The sequence below is a fragment of the Oncorhynchus gorbuscha genome, unplaced genomic scaffold (assembly GCF_021184085.1).
Source record: "Oncorhynchus gorbuscha isolate QuinsamMale2020 ecotype Even-year unplaced genomic scaffold, OgorEven_v1.0 Un_scaffold_1445, whole genome shotgun sequence".
Classification (NCBI taxonomy): domain Eukaryota; kingdom Metazoa; phylum Chordata; class Actinopteri; order Salmoniformes; family Salmonidae; genus Oncorhynchus; species Oncorhynchus gorbuscha.
Genome location: NW_025746224.1, coordinates 55,433 through 75,547, shown reverse-complemented (window position 1 = coordinate 75,547; position 20,115 = coordinate 55,433). Strand labels below are relative to the sequence as shown.

Below are 20,115 nucleotides of genomic sequence, written 5' to 3'. Positions count from 1 at the left end.
TACCAGTGTAATACCAGTGTAATAGTATAATACCAGTGTAATAGTATAATACCAGTGTAATAGTATAATACCAGTGTAATAGTATAATACCAGTGTAATAGTATAATACCAGTGTAATACCAGTGTAATAGTATAATACCAGTGTAATAGTATAATACCAGTGTAATACCAGTGTAATAGTATAATACCAGTGTAATAGTATAATACCAGTGTAATACCAGTGTAATAGTATAATACCAGTGTAATAGTATAATACCAGTGTAATAGTATAATACCAGTATAATACCAGTGTAATAGTATAATACCAGTGTAATAGTATAATACCAGTGTAATAGTATAATACCAGTGTAATAGTATAATACCAGTGTAATAGTATAATACCAGTGTAATAGTATAATACCAGTGTAATAGTGTAATACCAGTGTAATAGTATAATACCAGTGTAATAGTATAATACCAGTGTAATAGTATAATACCAGTGTAATAGTATAATACCAGTGTAATAGTGTAATACCAGTGTAATAGTGTAATACCAGTGTAATAGTATAATACCAGTGTAATAGTATAATACCAGTGTAATAGTATAATACCAGTGTAATAGTATAATACCAGTATAATACCAGTGTAATAGTATAATACCAGTGTAATAGTATAATACCAGTGTAATAGTATAATACCAGTGTAATAGTATAATACCAGTGTAATAGTGTAATACCAGTGTAATACCAGTGTAATAGTATAATACCCGTGTAATAGTGTAATACCAGTGTAATAGTATAATACCAGTGTAATAGTATAATACCAGTGTAATAGTGTAATACCAGTGTAATAGTATAATACCAGTGTAATACCAGTGTAATAGTATAATACCAGTGTAATAGTATAATACCAGTGTAATAGTGTAATACCAGTGTAATAGTGTAATACCAGTGTAATAGTGTACTACCAGTGTAATAGTATAATACCAGTGTAATAGTATAATACCAGTGTAATAGTATAATACCAGTGTAATAGTATAATACCAGTGTAATACCAGTGTAATAGTATAATACCAGTGTAATAGTATAATACCAGTGTAATAGTGTAATACCAGTGTAATAGTATAATACCAGTGTAATAGTATAATACCAGTGTAATACCAGTGTAATAGTATAATACCAGTGTAATAGTATAATACCAGTGTAATAGTATAATACCAGTGTAATACCAGTGTAATAGTATAATACCAGTGTAATAGTATAATACCAGTGTAATAGTATAATACCAGTGTAATAGTGTAATACCAGTGTAATAGTATAATACCAGTGTAATAGTATACCAGTGTAATAGTGTAATACCAGTGTAATAGTATAATACCAGTGTAATAGTGTAATACCAGTGTAATAGTGTAATACCAGTGTAATAGTATAATACCAGTGTAATAGTATAATACCAGTGTAATAGTATAATACCAGTGTAATAGTATAATACCAGTGTAATAGTATAATACCAGTGTAATAGTGTAATACCAGTGTAATAGTATAATACCAGTGTAATAGTATAATACCAGTGTAATAGTATAATACAGTGTAATAGTATAATACCAGTGTAATAGTGTAATACCAGTGTAATACCAGTGTAATAGTATAATACCAGTGTAATAGTATAATACCAGTGTAATAGTATAATACCAGTGTAATAGTGTAATACCAGTGTAATAGTATAATACCAGTGTAATAGTATAATACCAGTGTAATAGTATAATACCAGTGTAATAGTATAATACCAGTATAATACCAGTGTAATAGTATAATACCAGTGTAATAGTATAATACCAGTGTAATAGTATAATACCAGTGTAATAGTATAATACCAGTGTAATAGTGTAATACCAGTGTAATACCAGTGTAATAGTATAATACCCGTGTAATAGTGTAATACCAGTGTAATAGTATAATACCAGTGTAATAGTATAATACCAGTGTAATAGTGTAATACCAGTGTAATAGTATAATACCAGTGTAATACCAGTGTAATAGTATAATACCAGTGTAATAGTATAATACCAGTGTAATAGTGTAATACCAGTGTAATAGTGTAATACCAGTGTAATAGTGTACTACCAGTGTAATAGTATAATACCAGTGTAATAGTATAATACCAGTGTAATAGTATAATACCAGTGTAATACCAGTGTAATAGTATAATACCAGTGTAATAGTATAATACCAGTGTAATAGTGTAATACCAGTGTAATAGTATAATACCAGTGTAATAGTATAATACCAGTGTAATACCAGTGTAATAGTATAATACCAGTGTAATAGTATAATACCAGTGTAATAGTATAATACCAGTGTAATACCAGTGTAATAGTATAATACCAGTGTAATAGTATAATACCAGTGTAATAGTATAATACCAGTGTAATAGTGTAATACCAGTGTAATAGTATAATACCAGTGTAATAGTATACCAGTGTAATAGTGTAATACCAGTGTAATAGTATAATACCAGTGTAATAGTGTAATACCAGTGTAATAGTGTAATACCAGTGTAATAGTATAATACCAGTGTAATAGTATAATACCAGTGTAATAGTATAATACCAGTGTAATAGTATAATACCAGTGTAATAGTATAATACCAGTGTAATAGTATACCAGTGTAATAGTGTAATACCAGTGTAATAGTATAATACCAGTGTAATAGTATAATACCAGTGTAATAGTATAATACCAGTGTAATAGTATAATACCAGTGTAATAGTGTAATACCAGTGTAATACCAGTGTAATAGTATAATACCAGTGTAATAGTATAATACCAGTGTAATAGTGTAATACCAGTGTAATAGTGTAATACCAGTGTAATAGTGAAATACCAGTGTAATAGTATAATACCAGTGTAATAGTGTAATACCAGTGTAATAGTGAAATACCAGTGTAATAGTATAATACCAGTGTAATAGTATAATACCAGTGTAATAGTATAATACCAGTGTAATAGTATAATACCAGTGTAATACCAGTGTAATAGTATAATACCAGTGTAATAGTATAATACCAGTGTAATAGTATAATACCAGTGTAATAGTATAATACCAGTGTAATAGTGTAATACCAGTGTAATACCAGTGTAATAGTATAATACCAGTGTAATAGTATAATACCAGTGTAATAGTATAATACCAGTGTAATAGTGTAATACCAGTGTAATAGTGTAATACCAGTGTAATAGTATAATACCAGTGTAATAGTGTAATACCAGTGTAATAGTATAATACCAGTGTAATAGTATAATACCAGTATAATACCAGTGTAATAGTATAATACCAGTGTAATAGTATAATACCAGTGTAATAGTATAATACCAGTGTAATAGTATAATACCAGTGTAATAGTATAATACCAGTGTAATAGTATAATACCAGTGTAATAGTGTAATACCAGTGTAATAGTATAATACCAGTGTAATAGTATAATACCAGTGTAATAGTGTAATACCAGTGTAATAGTGTAATACCAGTGTAATACCAGTGTAATAGTATAATACCAGTGTAATACCAGTGTAATAGTGTAATACCAGTGTAATAGTGTAATACCAGTGTAATAGTGTAATACCAGTGTAATAGTGTAATATCAGTAGTATACCATAATACCAGTGTAATAGTATAATACCAGTGTAATAGTATAATACCAGTGTAATAGTATAATACCAGTGTAATAGTATAATACCAGTGTAATAGTGTAATACCAGTGTAATAGTGTAATACCAGTGTAATAGTGTAATACCAGTGTAATACCAGTGTAATAGTATAATACCAGTGTAATACCAGTGTAATAGTGTAATACCAGTGTAATAGTGTAATACCAGTGTAATAGTGTAATACCAGTAGTATACCATAATACCAGTGTAATAGTGTAATACCAGTGTAATAGTATAATACCAGTGTAATAGTATAATACCAGTGTAATAGTATAATACCAGTGTAATAGTATAATAACAGTGTAATACCAGTGTAATAGTATAATACCAGTGTAATAGTGTAATACCAGTAGTATACCATAATGCCAGTGTAATAGTATAATACCAGTGTAATAGTATAATACCAGTGTAATAGTATAATACCAGTGTAATAGTATAATACCAGTGTAATAGTATAATACCAGTGATGTACAGTACTCCTTTCTTTGGATAAGTTATTCATGGTTTCTTTTCTACGTCACATTGCGATGTCCCTCCGTAATACGGTACGATCCTGTGTCCCTCCGTAATACGGTACGATCCTGTGTCCCTCCGTACGGTACGGTCCCTCCGTAATACGGTACGATCCTGTGTCCCTCCGTAATACGGTGCGATCCTGTGTCCCTCCGTAATACGGTGCGATCCTGTGTCCCTCCGTAATACGGTACGATCCTGTGTCCCTCCGTAATACGGTACGATCCTGTGTCCCTCCGTAATACGGTACGATCCTGTGTCCCTCCGTAATACGGTACGATCCTGTGTCCCTCCGTAATACGGTACGATCCTGTGTCCCTCCGTAATACGGTACGATCCTGTGTCCCTCCGTAATACTGTACGATCCTGTGTCCCTCCGTAATACGGTACGATCCTGCCTACTTTCTGGATCATGTCCCATACGGTTTTTGAATTGGGCTTCAAGAATATAAAATCAAATTCATCAAAACGCAACCATTTAAGATATACACTGAGTGTACAAAACAATACCTGCTCTATACATGACAGACTGACCAGGTGAGTCCAGGTGAAAGCTATAATCCCTTATTGATGTCACTTGATAAATCCACTTCAATCAGTGTAGATGAAAAGGAGGAGACAGGTTAAAGAAGGATGTTTAAGCCTTGAGACAATTGAGACCTGAATTGTGAATGTGTTCCATTCAGAGGGTGAATGTGTTCCATTCAGAGGGTGAATGTGTTCCATTCACAGGGTGAATGTGTTCCATTCAGAGGGTGAATGTGTTCCATTCACAGGGTGAATGTGTTCCATTCACAGGGTGAATGTGTTCCATTCACAGGGTGAATGTGTTCCATTCAGAGGGTGAATGTGTTCCATTCAGAGGGTGAATGTGTTCCATTCAGAGGGTGAATGGACAAGGCAACATATTTACTGTAAATTCCTTTGAACTCAAACACCGGTTTGAGTCGAGAACTGAAACCCTGCTGGGTTTTCACGCTCAACAGTTTCCCAGATGTATAAAGAATGGTCTACCACCCAAGGACATCCAGCCAATTTGACACAACTGTAGGAAGCATTGGAGTCAACATTGGCCAGCATTCCTATGGAACGCTTTTGACACCTTGTAGAGTCCATGCCCCAATGAAATGAGGCTGTTCTGGGGGAAAAGGGGGACAACTCAATAGGAAAGTGTTCCTAATGTTTTGTATACTTGTGTATTTTTATTTTACTAGGCAAATCAAATCAAATCAAATTTATTTATATAGCCCTTCGTACATCAGCTGATATCTCAAAGTGCTGTACAGAAACCCAGCCTAAAACCCCAAACAGCAAACAATGCAGGTGTAAAAGCACGGTGGCTAGGAAAAACTCCCTAGAAAGGCCAAAACCTAGGAAGAAACCTAGAGAGGAACCGGGCTATGTGGGGTGGCCAGTCCTCTTCTGGCTGTGCCGGGTAGAGATTATAACAGAACATGACCAAGATGTTCAAATGTTCATAAATGACCAGCATGGTCAAATAATAATAAGGCAGAACAGTTGAAACTGGAGCAGCAGCACAGTCAGGTGGACTGGGGACAGCAAGGAGCCATCATGTCAGGTAGTCCTGGGGCACGGTCCTAGGGCTCAGGTCCTCCGAGAGAGAAAAAGAAAGTGGTAGTTGGCAAGTCAGTTAAGAACAAATTCTTGTTTTCAATGGCGGCCTAGGAACAGTGGGTTAACTGCCTGTTCAGGGGCAGAACGACAGATTTGTACCTTGTCAGCTCAGGGATTCAAACTTGCAACCTTTCGGTTCCTAGTCCAACGCTCTAACCACTAGGCTACCCTGCCGCCCCAAATGTCAATGATATTTCTATTTGTGGTTTAATTTACTTCTAACTGTTGCCTTTCATTAAGGTTTTCGACTGCGTTTTATTTTTTGTAATTGAAAACCTTCATGGGTGGCACTGGGTAGAAGTAAATTAACCCACGATACAAATATTATATACATTTTAACTGACCGCGTTTTGATGAATTTGAAAATATAATCTTGAAGGCCATTAAAAAAACGGCGTGGGACATGATCCAGAGAGTAGGCGGGACTTTCATACCATATGGTGGAAATGATTTCTGTGTATGTATGGTGTTATAGTGTAGGAACAGATTGTTACATAGTACTTACAACTCTGACACCTAGTGGTAGTAGGGTGCAATTACACATTGATTTGTCATGTTTTTCAATGCTATTATGGTATAAAGTTTTACACACTATGGTGTAACGACTTTGTTGTCGAAAGGAGGACTGTCTTAACTTTACTTCAAGTCTACCTTTCCAATCCCATATCAACCCCATTTCCCTGGGTCCTAGGCACTTGTGTAGATCTGAGAGGATTGGATAGGTGTAAGGAATATGGTGGTAGCTTTCACCTGACCTCTGATCTAGGTCAAAAATACACAGGTTAGGACAACGTAATAATTCCATGCGAAGTGTTCTAAAATAAACAAATTCATTGGTCCAGCACCGTTGCTGATTCTACAGGATTAGTATTGTAAATGTGACCAGCGGTCAGGACATTAAGTAATAAAGTGGCGGTAGTGTAGTCATTCTAAACACATTTAAATGAATAGGATGAGAGAAAAACAGTTATGTACTAGCTGAGTAGTTAGCTGAAACTTTCTGCAATGCTAACATCCACTTCCAGTCATTTTCGCTCGTATTGCTAGTCCCATTGTTTAGATTTTTTCCGCATTTTTGCAAGGATTTATGGGATATTAGAATCCTCTTGTCCTTAACCTGTAGATTTACAACCTTTTGTATTTGTTTTTCTATTGAACCTTTGTTCTAACAGGGAAGACATGTTGAGACCAACGTCTCTTTTACAAATGTGCCCAACATACTACAACATCGTAATATATATATATATATATATATATATATATATATATATATATATATATATATATATATATATATATATATATACAGTACCAGTCAAAGTTTGGACACACCTACTCATTCAGGGGTATATATATATATATATATATATATATATATATATATACAGTACCAGTCAATGTTTGGACACACCTACTCATTCAGGGGTATATATATATATATATATATATATATATATATATACAGTACCAGTCAAAGTTTGGACACACCTACTCATTCAGGGGTTTATATATATATATATACAGTACCAGTCAAAGTTTGGACATACCTACTCATTCAGGGGTTTATATATATATATATATACACAGTACCAGTCAAAGTTTGGACACACCTACTCATTCAGGGCGTTTCTTTATGTGACTATTTTCTGCTGCTTTCCCTTCATATGGGGGAGCACGTTCCATCTAATGAGTGAACATGTAGTTCATCTTAAACATTCTTACCAGAGTTTGTTAACAACATGTGTTTCGTTTTGCCCATATTAATATAATAATATATGCCATTTAGCAGACGCTTTTATCCAAAGCGACTTACAGTCATGTGTGCATACATTCTACGTATGGGTGGTCCCGGGAAGCACAAGTTTTAAATCAGCAAGGTATTCCTGAATAGCTATAAAATCTTACTGTAGTTTTAACACATCCAGATTAACAGTTGGGACAGTTAATTATGTATTAGCATACATCATTAAAAATAAGAAAAACATTTTTTAACCTTTATTTAACTAGGCAAGTCAGAACAAATTCTTATCATCCGCGCATAGATGAAGTTTACTTTTTTTTTACAGATTGACCAATGGTGTTTATATAAATAGTGAAGAGAATACGTCCCAAAATCAAACCCTGTGGTACACCTTTATTTTATTTTTTATTTTTTTATTTCACCTTTATTTAACGAGGTAGGCTAGTTGAGAACAGGTTCTCATTTGCAACTGCGACCTGGCCAAGATAAAGCATAGCAGTGTGAACAGACAACACAGAGTTACACATGGAGTAAACAATTAACAAGTCAATAACACAGAGAAAAAAAGGGGAGTCTATATACAATGTGTGCAAAAGGCATGAGGAGGTAGGCGAATAATTACAATATTGCAGATTAACAATGGAGTGATAAATGATCAGATGATCATGTACAGGTAGAGATATTGGTGTGCAAAAGAGCAGAAAAGTAAATAAATAAAAACTGTGGGGATGATGTTATGCAGGTGAATGAGGACCCAAAAGCGACTTGGCGAAAACAGAGTCTTTATTCCAGTAAAGGAAATCGGCAATACTCCCCAGACAAATCGGAGCAGAAAACAAAACATAAAAAAACTAATTCCACTCGTAGTGACGAGGACAGACTGGAGACTCGACCATAAACTGTAGGTTGCCTCGGAAGGCACCGACCGTAGCAGACTCAGACACCTGCTCACACGCAGCATCTGAGGGAAACAAGACACAGCACGGCGAACAATATACAAGGATCCGACAGGACAGAAACGGAAGACAAGGGGAGAAATAGGGACTCTAATCAGAGGGCAAGATACGGAACAGGTGTGAAAAGATTAGATGATTGAAAGGGGAATAGGAACAGCTGGGAGCAGGGACGGAACGATAGAGAGAAGAGAGAGAGGGAGGGAGAGAGAAAAAAGGGAACGAACCTAAAAAGACCAGCAGGGGGAAACGAACAGAAGGGAAAGCATAATGACAAGACAATATAAGACAAAACATGACAGTACCCCCCCACTCACCGAGCGCCTCCTGGCGCTCTCGAGGAGGAACACTGGCGGCAACGGAGGAAATCATAGATCACAAACGGTCCAGCACGTCCCGAGAAAGAACCCAACTCCTCTCCTCAGGACCGTAACGGAAAACGATAAAAAGGGAAACTAGGGTACTACTCTAAAAAAAAAATGAGACACGGGTAGAGAACTGAAAGCTTTAGAGCAAACAGGACCAAACAGGCCAGGAGAGTAACAACTAGGGACAGACTGAGACACAGCAAGGGCAGGAACAAGACCAGGAGAGATGCGGTGGCAGGGAACAGACTGAGACCCAGCAAGACCAGGAGCAGAAGCAGAAAAAAAATTACCAGACTTATTCTGCGCGCAGTCCGAACACGCAGCCACGAAACGGCGCGTGTCACGCTCCTGAGTAGGCCACCAAAAGCGCTGGCGAATAGAAGCAAGAGTACCTCGAACGCTGGGATGGCCAGCTAACTTGGCAGAGTGAGCCCACTGAAGAACAGCCAGACGAGTAGAAACAGGAACGAAAAGAAGGTTACTAGGACAAGCGCGCGGCGACGCAGTGTGCGTGAGTGCTTGCTTAACCTGTCTTTCAATTCCCAGACTGTCAACCCGACAACACGCCCAACAGGAAGGATCCCTCGGGATCGGTAGAAGCCACAGAAGAACTAAAGAGACGGGATAAAGCATGAGGCTTGGTGTTCTTAGTACCCGGGCAATAAGAAATAACGAACTCGAAACGAGCGAAAACAACGCCCAACGAGCATGACGCGCATTCAGTCGTTTGGCAGAACGGATGTACTCAAGGTTCCTTTGGTCAGTCCAAACGACAAAAGGAACGGTCGCCCCCTCCAACCACTGTCGCCATTTGCCTAGGGCTAAACGGATGGCGAGCAGTTCGCGGTTAGCCACATCATAGTTACGTTCCGACGGTGACAGGCGATGAGAAAATACGCACAAGGGTGGACCCCATCGTCAGTATCGGAGCGCTGGGACAGAATGGCTCCCACGCCCACCCCCGACGCGTCAACCTCAACAATAAACTGTTTAGTGACGTCAGGTGCAACAAGGATAGGAGCGGATGCAAAACGCTTCTTGAAGAGATCAGAACAACAATCATACGACCGGTGAGGAGGAAGGGAGTTGGTTCTGGACCGACTGAAGACCGTGCGCAGACCATGATATTCCTCCGGCACTCCTGTCAAATCACCAGGTTCCTCCTGAGAAGAGGGGACAGAACAAACAGGAGAAATAGCAGACATTAAACACTTCACATGACAAGAAACGTTCCAGGAAAGGATAGAATTACTAGACCAATCAAAAGAAGGATTATGACACACTAGCCAGGGATGACCCAAAACAACAGGTGTAAAAGGTGAACAAAAAATAAAAAAAGAAATGGTCTCACTATGGTTACCAGATACAGTGAGGGTTAAAGGTAGTGTTTCACATAATATACTGGGGAGAGGACTACCATCCAAGGCAAACATGACCGTGGGCTCCCCTAACTGTCTGAGAGGAATGTCATGTTCCCGAGCCCAGGCTTCGTCCATAAAACAGCCCTCCGCCCCAGAGTCTATTAATGCACTGCAGGAAGCTGCCGATCCGGTCCAGCGTAGATGGACCGGTAAGGTAGTACAGGTACTTGACGGAGAGGACCGTCTAGTAGCGCTTATCAGTCGCCCTCCGCTTACTGATGAGCTCTGGCCTTTAACTGGACATGAAATGACAAAATGACCAGCGGAACCGCAATAGAGACAGAGGCGGTTGGTGATTCTCCGTTCCCTCTCCTTAGTCGAAATGCGAATACCCCCCAGCTGCATGGGCTCAACACCTGAGTCAGTGGGGAAAGATGGTAGTGTCGGAGAGAGGGGAGACACAGTTAACGCGAGCTCTCTTCTATGAGCTCGGTGACGAAGATCTACCCGTCGTTCAATGCGAATAGCGAGTTCAATCAAAGAATCCACGCTGGATGGAACCTCCCGAGAGAGAATCTCATCCTTAACCTTAGCGTGGAGTCCCTCCAGAAAACGAGCGAGCAACGCCTGCTCGTTCCAGTTACTGGAGGCAGCAAGAGTGCGAAACTCTATAGAGTAATCCGTTATGGATCGATTACCTTGACATAGGGAAGACAGGGACCAGGAAGCTTCTTTCCCAAAAACTGAACGATCAAAAACCCTTATCATCTCCTCTTTAAAGTTCAGATAATTGTTAGTACACTCAGCGCTTGCCTCCCAGATAGCTGTGCCCCACTGCCGAGCCCGACCAGTAAGGAGTGATATGACGTAGGCAATCCGAGCTCTCTCTCTTGAGTATGTGTTGGGTTGGAGAGAGAACACTATATCACACTGGGTGAGAAAGGAGCGGCACTCAGTGGGCTGCCCAGAATAACATGGTGGGTTATTAACCCTATGTTCCGGAGGCTCGGAAGACCCGGAAGTAGCTGGTGGCACGAGACGAAGACTCTGATACTGTCCTGAGAGGTCGGAGACCTGAGCGGCCAGGGTCTCAACGGCATGCCGAGCAGCAGACAATTCCTGCTCGTGTCTGCCGAGCATCGCTCCCTGGAACTCGAGAGTAGAGTAGAGAGAATCCATAGTCGCTGGGTCCATTCTTGGTCGGATCCTTCTGTTATGCAGGTGAATGAGGACCCAAAAGCGACTTGGCGAAAACAGAGTCTTTATTCCAGTAAAGGAAATCGGCAATACTCCCCAGACAAATCGGAGCAGAAAACAAAACATAAAAAAACTAATTCCACTCGTAGTGATGAGGACAGACTGGAGACTCGACCATAAACTGTAGGTTGCCTCGGGAAGGCACCGACCGTAGCAGACTCAGACACCTGCTCACACGCAGCATCTGAGGGAAACAAGACACAGCACGGCGAACAATATACAAGGATCCGACAGGACAGAAACGGAAGACAAGGGGAGAAATAGGGACTCTAATCAGAGGGCAAGATACGGAACAGGTGTGAAAAGATTAGATGATTGAAAGGGGAATAGGAACAGCTGGGAGCAGGGACGGAACGATAGAGAGAAGAGAGAGAGGGAGGGAGAGAGAAAAAAGGGAACGAACCTAAAAAGACCAGCAGGGGGAAACGAACAGAAGGGAAAGCATAATGACAAGACAATATAAGACAAAACATGACAGATGAGGTAGGTGAAAATGGGTGTGCTATTTACCAATAGATTATGTACAGCTGCAGCGATCGGTTAGCTGCTCAGCTAGCTGATGTTTGAAGTTGGTGAGGGAGATAAAAGTCTCCAACTTCAGCGATTTTTGCAATTCGTTCCAGTCACAGGCAGCAGAGTACTGGAACGAAAGGCGGCCGAATGAGGTGTTGGCTTTAGGGATGATCAATGAGATACACCTGCTGGAGCGCGTGCTACGGATGGGTGTTGCCATCGTGACCAGTGAGCTGAGATAAGGTGGAGCTTTGCCTAGCATGGCCTTGTAGATGACCTGAAGCCAGTGGGTCTGGCGACGAATATGTAGCGAGGGCCAGCCGACTAGAGCATACAAGTCGCAGTGGTGGGTAGTATAAGGTGCTTTAGTGACAAAACGGATGGCACTGTGATAAACTGCATCCAGTTTGCTGAGTAGAGTGTTGGAAGCAATTTTGTAGATGACGTCGCCGAAGTCGAGGATCGGTAGGATAGTCAGTTTTACTAGGGTAAGCTTGGCAGCGTGAGTGAAGGAGGCTTTGTTGCGGAATAGAAAGCCGATGCTTGATTTGATTTTCGATTGGAGATGTTTGATATGGGTCTGGAAGGAGAGTTTGCAGTCTAGCCAGACACCTAGGTACTTATAGGTGTCCACATATTCAAGGTCGGAGCCATCCAGTGTGGTGATGCTAGTCGGGCATGCGGGTGCAGGCAGCGATCGGTTGAAAAGCATGCATTTGGTTTTACTAGCGTTTAAGAGCAGTTGGAGGCCACGGAAGGAGTGTTGTATGGCATTGAAGCTCGATTGGAGGTTAGATAGCACAGTGTCCAATGACGGGCCGAAAGTGTATACAATGGTGTCGTCTGCGTAGAGGTGGATCAGGGAATCGCCCGCAGCAAGAGCAACATCATTGATATATATAGAGAAAAGAGTCGGCCCGAGAATTGAACCCTGTGGCACCCCCATAGAGACTGCCAGAGGACCGGACAACATGCCCTCCGATTTGACACACTGAATATGGTGATTGACAGAGTCGAAAGCCTTGGCAAGGTCGATGAAGACGGCTGCACAGTACTGTCTTTTATCGATGGCGGTTATGATGTCGTTTAGTACCTTGAGTGTGGCTGAGGTGCACCCGTGACCGGCTCGGAAACCGGATTGCATAGCGGAGAAGGTACGGTGGGATTCGAGATGGTCAGTCACCTGTTTGTTGACTTGGCTTTCGAAGACCTTAGATAGGCAGGGCAGGATGGATATAGGTCTGTAACAGTTTGGGTCCAGGGTGTCACCCCCTTTGAAGAGGGGGATGACTGCGGCAGCTTTCCAGTCCTTGGGGATCTCAGACGATATGAAAGAGAGGTTGAACAGGCTGGTAATAGGGGTTGCGACAATGGCGGCGGATAGTTTCAGAAATAGAGGGTCCAGATTGTCAAGCCCAGCTGATTTATACGGGTCCAGGTTTTGCAGCTCTTTCAGAACATCTGCTATCTGGATTTGGGTAAAGGAGAACCTGGAGAGGCTTGGGCGAGGAGCTGCGGGGGGGCCGGGGCTGTTGGCCGAGGTAGGAGTAGCCAGGCGGAAGGCATGGCCAGCCGTTGAGAAATGCTTGTTGAAGTTTTCGATAATCATGGATTTATGTACTTCAAGACATTCAGACTTAACCCCATGAATTAGGATGAGTTCTGTCACTAAGATAATCATGAAGCCATGAACAGGCATCAGAGCTCAGCCCTAATCAAGGACAACTTACATAGTGATCCCATTTAGCCTTTCTGATTTGTTTTAGACAATGATTCCTCAGTTACTTAAAAACTTACCAGTCCAGACCTAATCATGTGTTCCTGGCCTTGACCCAAACATCAACTGTTTTATGAATGACTTCTGCAACTTCCGGAGTGTACCAGGCATTCGATTTACCTTTAACCCTTCATTTTCTGAAAGGAACATGATTATCCGCAATAGTATTGAAAACATCTGCAAAGTGTCTCAAAGCTAAATCAGGTTCAGAGATATCTGAAGTACAATCAAGCCTCTGATAGGCTGGGTGGAATTGTTGCCATATTGTGGACAACTATCTAATCCTCTAACATCTCCACAAGAGTCTAGCGGGCTAGAGGCTATATGGGGTTGGTTTGAGATTCAGCATCTGTGATGAGGACACATCTAGCATCTCCTCTCCTCCCTAGCTTCTTGGATGACATTGAGATCATGCTGAAATGGCGCCCCCCGGTGCTGTATAAGTACCTGTGGAAGTACGTGTGTATGTTTGCTATGGTGGGCCTGCTGGCGGCAAGTCTACTGCGAATGGTCTTCAAACGACCGACCTACACAGCCTGGAACCACACCACGGTGAGATACCCCTACAATGGCCCTGGTCCCTGTTCCTGGCTGGCTAGATGGAGGGCTTCCTTTCCTTCCTTCCTTTTGACCTTCCTAACTTCCTTCCTAACTTCCTTGAAGTACATTTTTCTCTCAATTGCTTGATTTACACTCATGTTCTTTTTTCACTCTCTTCTTATACCTCCCTCTTTCTTTCTTTCTTTCTTTCTTTCTTTCTCTCTTTCTTTCTTTCTTTTTTTCTTTCTCTCTTTCTTTCTTTCTTTTTTTCTTTCTTTCTTTCTTTCTTTCTTTTCACTCTTTCTTTTCTCTCTCTCTTTCGCTCTCATGCCCCTATACAAGGTGCTATCTAGAACCTAAAAGGGTTATTTGACTGTCCCATTGGAGAACCCTTTGAAAACCCCTTTTTGGTTCCAGGTAGAACCCTTTTGTTTCCGGGTAGAACCCTTTTGAGGGCCGCACACTTTAGGAGCTCAGATGCAATAAATGAATAACCTATAAACCAAGGTTTGGACAGACAAGCTGTCTTCATCAGGGTGTAATGACAAACACTGCAGAGTGACTAGTTTATATTGTGTGAAAGGACACACAGGTGGTAATCATACATGGGTGTGGCCTGATATCATTGGTTAATTCTCAGATATAAAAATAACATACCAAAAACATGAATGGATAGCTTACGATCATAGATGCAATCTGGCTACATAAGCCTACAAACATTTACAACAGCAAAATCACAATAATCACAAGAATGGCTTCAGATCAACGTCTACATTGAGACCGAAGGGAGCAAGGGTCTTTAAATTAAAACCTCTCGTTTTAACAATAAATTGTCGAGGTCACCCCCTCTCCTAGGGTTCGATGCCGATATAACGTAGGGACGAAATCGAGTGGTTTGCTTCCAAAAAGTGTGCTATAACTGGGTAAGTCGAGTTTTTGTACCTAATGGTGCTACGATGCTCTGAGATACATACTTTTAATTTGTGTTTTGTTTTACCCACATCATTTTTTACCACAAGGACAAGTTATAAGATAAATAACTGCCTTAGTGGAGCACGTAATAACACCTTTCATTGGGATCCGTTTCCCTGTTTGGGGGTGTTTGATGGATTTACATTTATAAGTGCCATTACATTGAGCACAGACGTTACACTTGTAGTTTCCATCCAGTAGGGGTGCAAAATAGACGATGATGATCTTGGTGTGGTAAATCAGAGTTTACCAGTTGATCTCTGAGGCTTCTGTCCCGCGAGAATACAACCAAGGGAAGGTCCGAAAACACATTACCGATACTGTCATCGGATCTTAGAATGTGCCAATGTTTGTGAACGATTCCCTTAATTTGTTCAGAGCACTTTGAATAGCGGGTAGTTAGAATGCAAGAATGCTACTTTTTGCCAGACTGACCTTGAAAAAGATCATGTCCCCCTGCATTGTTTATTATTATACCCTGATGAAAACAGCTTGTCTGGCAAAACCTTGGTTATTAGGTTATTCATTATTATAAATTGTTCAAGTGTTCTACTCCGCTGGCCAGCACCTCGCCAAAATAGGTGTGCGTTTCTTTTGCCTCTAGAAGAACCCTTTTGAGTTCCATGCAGAACCCTTAACACAGAGGGTTCTACATGGAACCAAAAAGGGTTCTACCTGGAACCAGAAAGTGTTCTCCTATGGGGACTGCCGAAGAACCCTTTTGGAACCCTTAGTATGTATGTCTTCCTCTCCAGGCATCGGAGACAACTCTGGAGTACCCAGGCTGGGCCCTGGCCATGTTGGCCATGCTGATCCTGGCTGCCACCCTGCCTGTCCCTGTTGGCTACTTCCACTCCTGGCTGAAGAACCGTGGCATGGACACCGAGGGGGAGCTCGCGGGCCAGGAGATAGACAGAGAGAGGTACACCAAGTGCAACTCCAGCGACACCCTGGACTCCAACTCCCAGCATACCCCTTCGGTGGAGGATGATGGCCGACCCAGGGCTAGCTTCCTACCACTGGGCCTTGACCACTACAGACTCCTCCCACAACAGGAAGACGTGGAGGAGGAGGAAGAGGATACGATGTGAGAGAGGGGTTTGAGAATCAAGGGACGAAGAGAGGAGAGTGGCAGTCGGAAAGAGAGCCCCACTTTAGAGAGACAGAAAGAGAGAGCGAGCGTCTCTTGACTGAAATAGTGGAAAGGACTCCACTTATATCCCCAGACTTTTAATTGATAAGGAATCTTAACCATGTATTACAATGTATATGACCGTTCATCCATATTACCAAAGAAACCTAACATTAGCACAATGTAATAACCTGTATCCTTAGTGCCAACGCACACCTATCATAAGTGACCTATCATAAGTCACGTATCATAATTGACCTATCATAAGTCACGTATCATAATTGACCTATCATAATTGACCTATCATAAGTGACCTATCATAAGTAACATCATAATTGACCTATCATAAGGGACCTATTATAAGTGACCTGGGGTGGCAGGTAGCCTAGGGGTTAGAGTGTTGGGCCGGGAACTGAAAGGTTGCTGGATCGAATCCCTGAGCTGACAAGGTAAAAATCTGTTGTTTTGCCCCTGAACAAGGCAGTTAACCCACCTTTCCCTGGTAGGCTGTCATTGTAAATACAAATTTGTTCTTAACTGACTTGCCTAGTTAAATGGACTATTTACAGAACCTATTATAAGTGCCTTATTATAGGTGACCTATCATTATACTGATAAGTACTGTAAGAAGTGCCTTATTATAGGTGACCTATCATTATACTGATAAGTACTGTAAGAAGTGCCTTATTATAGGTGACCTATCATTATACTGATAAGTACTGTAAGAAGTGCCTTATTATTGGTGACCTATCATTATACTGATAAGTACTGTAAGAAGTGCCTTATTATGGGTGACCTATCATTATACTGATAAGTACTGTAAGAAGTGCCTTATTATGGGTGACCTATCATTATACTGATAAGTACTGTAAGAAGTGCCTTATTATTGGTGACCTATCATTATACTGATAAGTACTGTAAGAAGTGCCTTATTATGGGTGACCTATCATTATACTGATAAGTATTGTAAGAAGTGCCTTATTATAGGTGACCTATCATTATACTGATAAGTACTGTAAGAAGTGCCTTATTATTGGTGACCTATCATTATACTGATAAGTACTGTAAGAAGTGCCTTATTATGGGTGACCTATCATTATACTGATAAGTACTGTAAGAAGTGCCTTATGGTTCAAGTGCTGTATTAACACACCCAGGATCCTGTTCCTTGAACTGTGATGACAGTTTCAACTAGCTGCTCACAGGTCAATTATAAGTATGACTTGTATTCCAAAGACACTTCTGAAGGTGAGGAGTATTGAGGGAATATTGCATAGTAATACTCTTGTAAGACAAGTAGAGGCTCTGATCCAGAGAGCCACAAAATATATATTTGATATATTCTGATATGCAGTTTTTTTATTAGGGTGCTAAACTTGGGGCAAAGATTGGGGAAGTTGTGCAGTGGTACTCGGTATGACCAGTAACCGCCCATAAACAAAGATCCTGCAAAAGTAACTTCTAAATGATGTTTAGAAAATAACATGCCTTGTGTCTGGGGTTTTACTGAGTAGTAGTATGTGATGGTAGTGAGGAACAGTACAATCCCCATAGCTGTGTGTTAGTAGTGTTAATAGTAGTGAACGGATTGAAAGGGAACTTAACATTCACATCATCTCCTGATGCCTATTGTTGCCTCTGACCCAACGTGTCTGTCTGTCTGTCAGAGGCCCCATCAGGGGGCAGGTCACCAGGCAGAACCAGTGAGCTAGAGAGGCCCCACCAGGGGGCAGGTCACCAGGCAGAACCAGTGAGCTAGAGAGGCCCCACCAGGGGGCAGGTCACCAGGCAGAACCAGTGAGCTAGAGAGGCCCCACCAGGGGGCAGGTCACCAGGCAGAACCAGTAAGCTAGAGAGGCCCCACCAGGGGGCAGGTCACCAGGCAGAACCAGTGAGCTAGAGAGGCCCCACCAGGGGGCAGGTCACCAGGCAGAACCAGTGAGCTAGAGAGGCCCCACCAGGGGCAGGTCACCAGGCAGAACCAGTGAGCTAGAGATGCCCCACCAGGGGGCAGGTCACCAGGCAGAACCAGTGAGCTAGAGAGGCCCCACCAGGGGGCAGGTCACCAGGCAGAACCAGTGAGCTAGAGAGGCCCCATCAGGGGGCAGGTCACCAGGCAGAACCAGTGAGCTAGAGAGGCCACACCAGGGGGCAGGTCACCAGGCAGAACCAGTGAGCTAGAGAGGCCCCACCAGGGGGCAGGTCACCAGGCAGAACCAGTGAGCTAGAGAGGCCCCATCAGGGGGCAGGTCACCAGGCAGAACCAGTGAGCTAGAGAGGCCTCATCAGGGGGCAGGTCACCAGGCAGAACCAGTGAGCTAGAGAGGCCCCACCAGGGGGCAGGACACCAGGCAGAACCAGTGAGCTAGAGAGGCCCCATCAGGGGGCAGGTCACCAGGCAGAACCAGTGAGCTAGAGAGGCCCCATCAGGGGGGCAGGTCACCAGGCAGAACCAGTGAGCTAGAGAGGCCCCACCAGGGGCAGGTCACCAGGCAGAACCAGTGAGCTAGAGAGGCCCCACCAGGGGGCAGGTCACCAGGCAGAACCAGTGAGCTAGAGAGGCCCCACCAGGGGGCAGGTCACCAGGCAGAACCAGTGAGCTAGAGAGGTCCCATCAGGGGGCAGGTCACCAGGCAGAACCAGTGAGCTAGAGAGGCCCCATCAGGGGGCAGGTCACCAGGCAGAACCAGTGAGCTAGAGAGGCCCCATCAGGGGGCAGGTCACCAGGCAGAACCAGTGAGCTAGAGAGGCCCCACCAGGGGGCAGGACACCAGGCAGAACCAGTGAGCTAGAGAGGCCCCACCAGGGGGCAGGTCACCAGGCAGAACCAGTGAGCTAGAGAGGCCCCACCAGGGGGCAAGTCAACAGGCAGAACCAGTGAGCTAAGTATCTAATAATATATTTTGGACATAGTGTATATCCAGTTCATAAGAAACACTTACTTGAAACAGGAATTGCATTTTTGACTCTTACTTTCAATGAGCTGCAACTTTACTTCCCTTATGATCTAGAGACCATGGTGCAAAGTCTCAGTCCTCAAAGCAGACTACTCCTTTAACCTAATCACACTGTCGTTCTGATCATAACCATACTGTTCTGGTTCTACTCTTTTAACCTAATCACACTGTCGTTCTGATCCTAACCATACTGTTCTGGTTCTACTCTTTTAACCTAATCACACTGTCGTTCTGATCCTAACCATACTGTTCTGGTTCTACTCCTTTAACCTAATCACACTGTCGTTCTGATCCTAACCATACTGTTCTGGTTCTACTCCTTTAACCTAGTCACACTGTCGTCCTGATCCTAACTATCTAACCATTCTTTTCACCTTGTCCTTTGCAGGCCAGTTCAGCTTGGCTCAGATCGACTCCGTAGTGTGAAAATAACTGTTTTTTTATCCTTGCCTTGTTACCAGAGATTGATTTGTCGCTGGGAAACGAGGTGTGTGCACACGTCAGCCAATCATTACTGTTACTGTATTTTTGTTCTGGGTTCTAACTCAGTGTTGAGTTTACCCTGGTCAACTGTTACTGTATTTCTCAGTGTTGAGTTTACCCTGGTCAACTGTTACTGTATTTCTCAGTGTTGAGTTTACCCTGGTCAACTGTTACTGTATTTCTCAGTGTTGAGTTTACCCTGGTCAACTGTTACTGTATTTCTCAGT

General features: G+C 42.1%; 1 pseudogene; it reads left to right on the top strand.

Moving 5' to 3' along the window:
- LOC124022833 overlaps positions 1-19,924 on the top strand; it is a 63,580-nt pseudogene extending 43,656 nt beyond the window's left edge.
- The last annotated feature ends 191 nt before the right edge of the window (positions 19,925-20,115 follow it).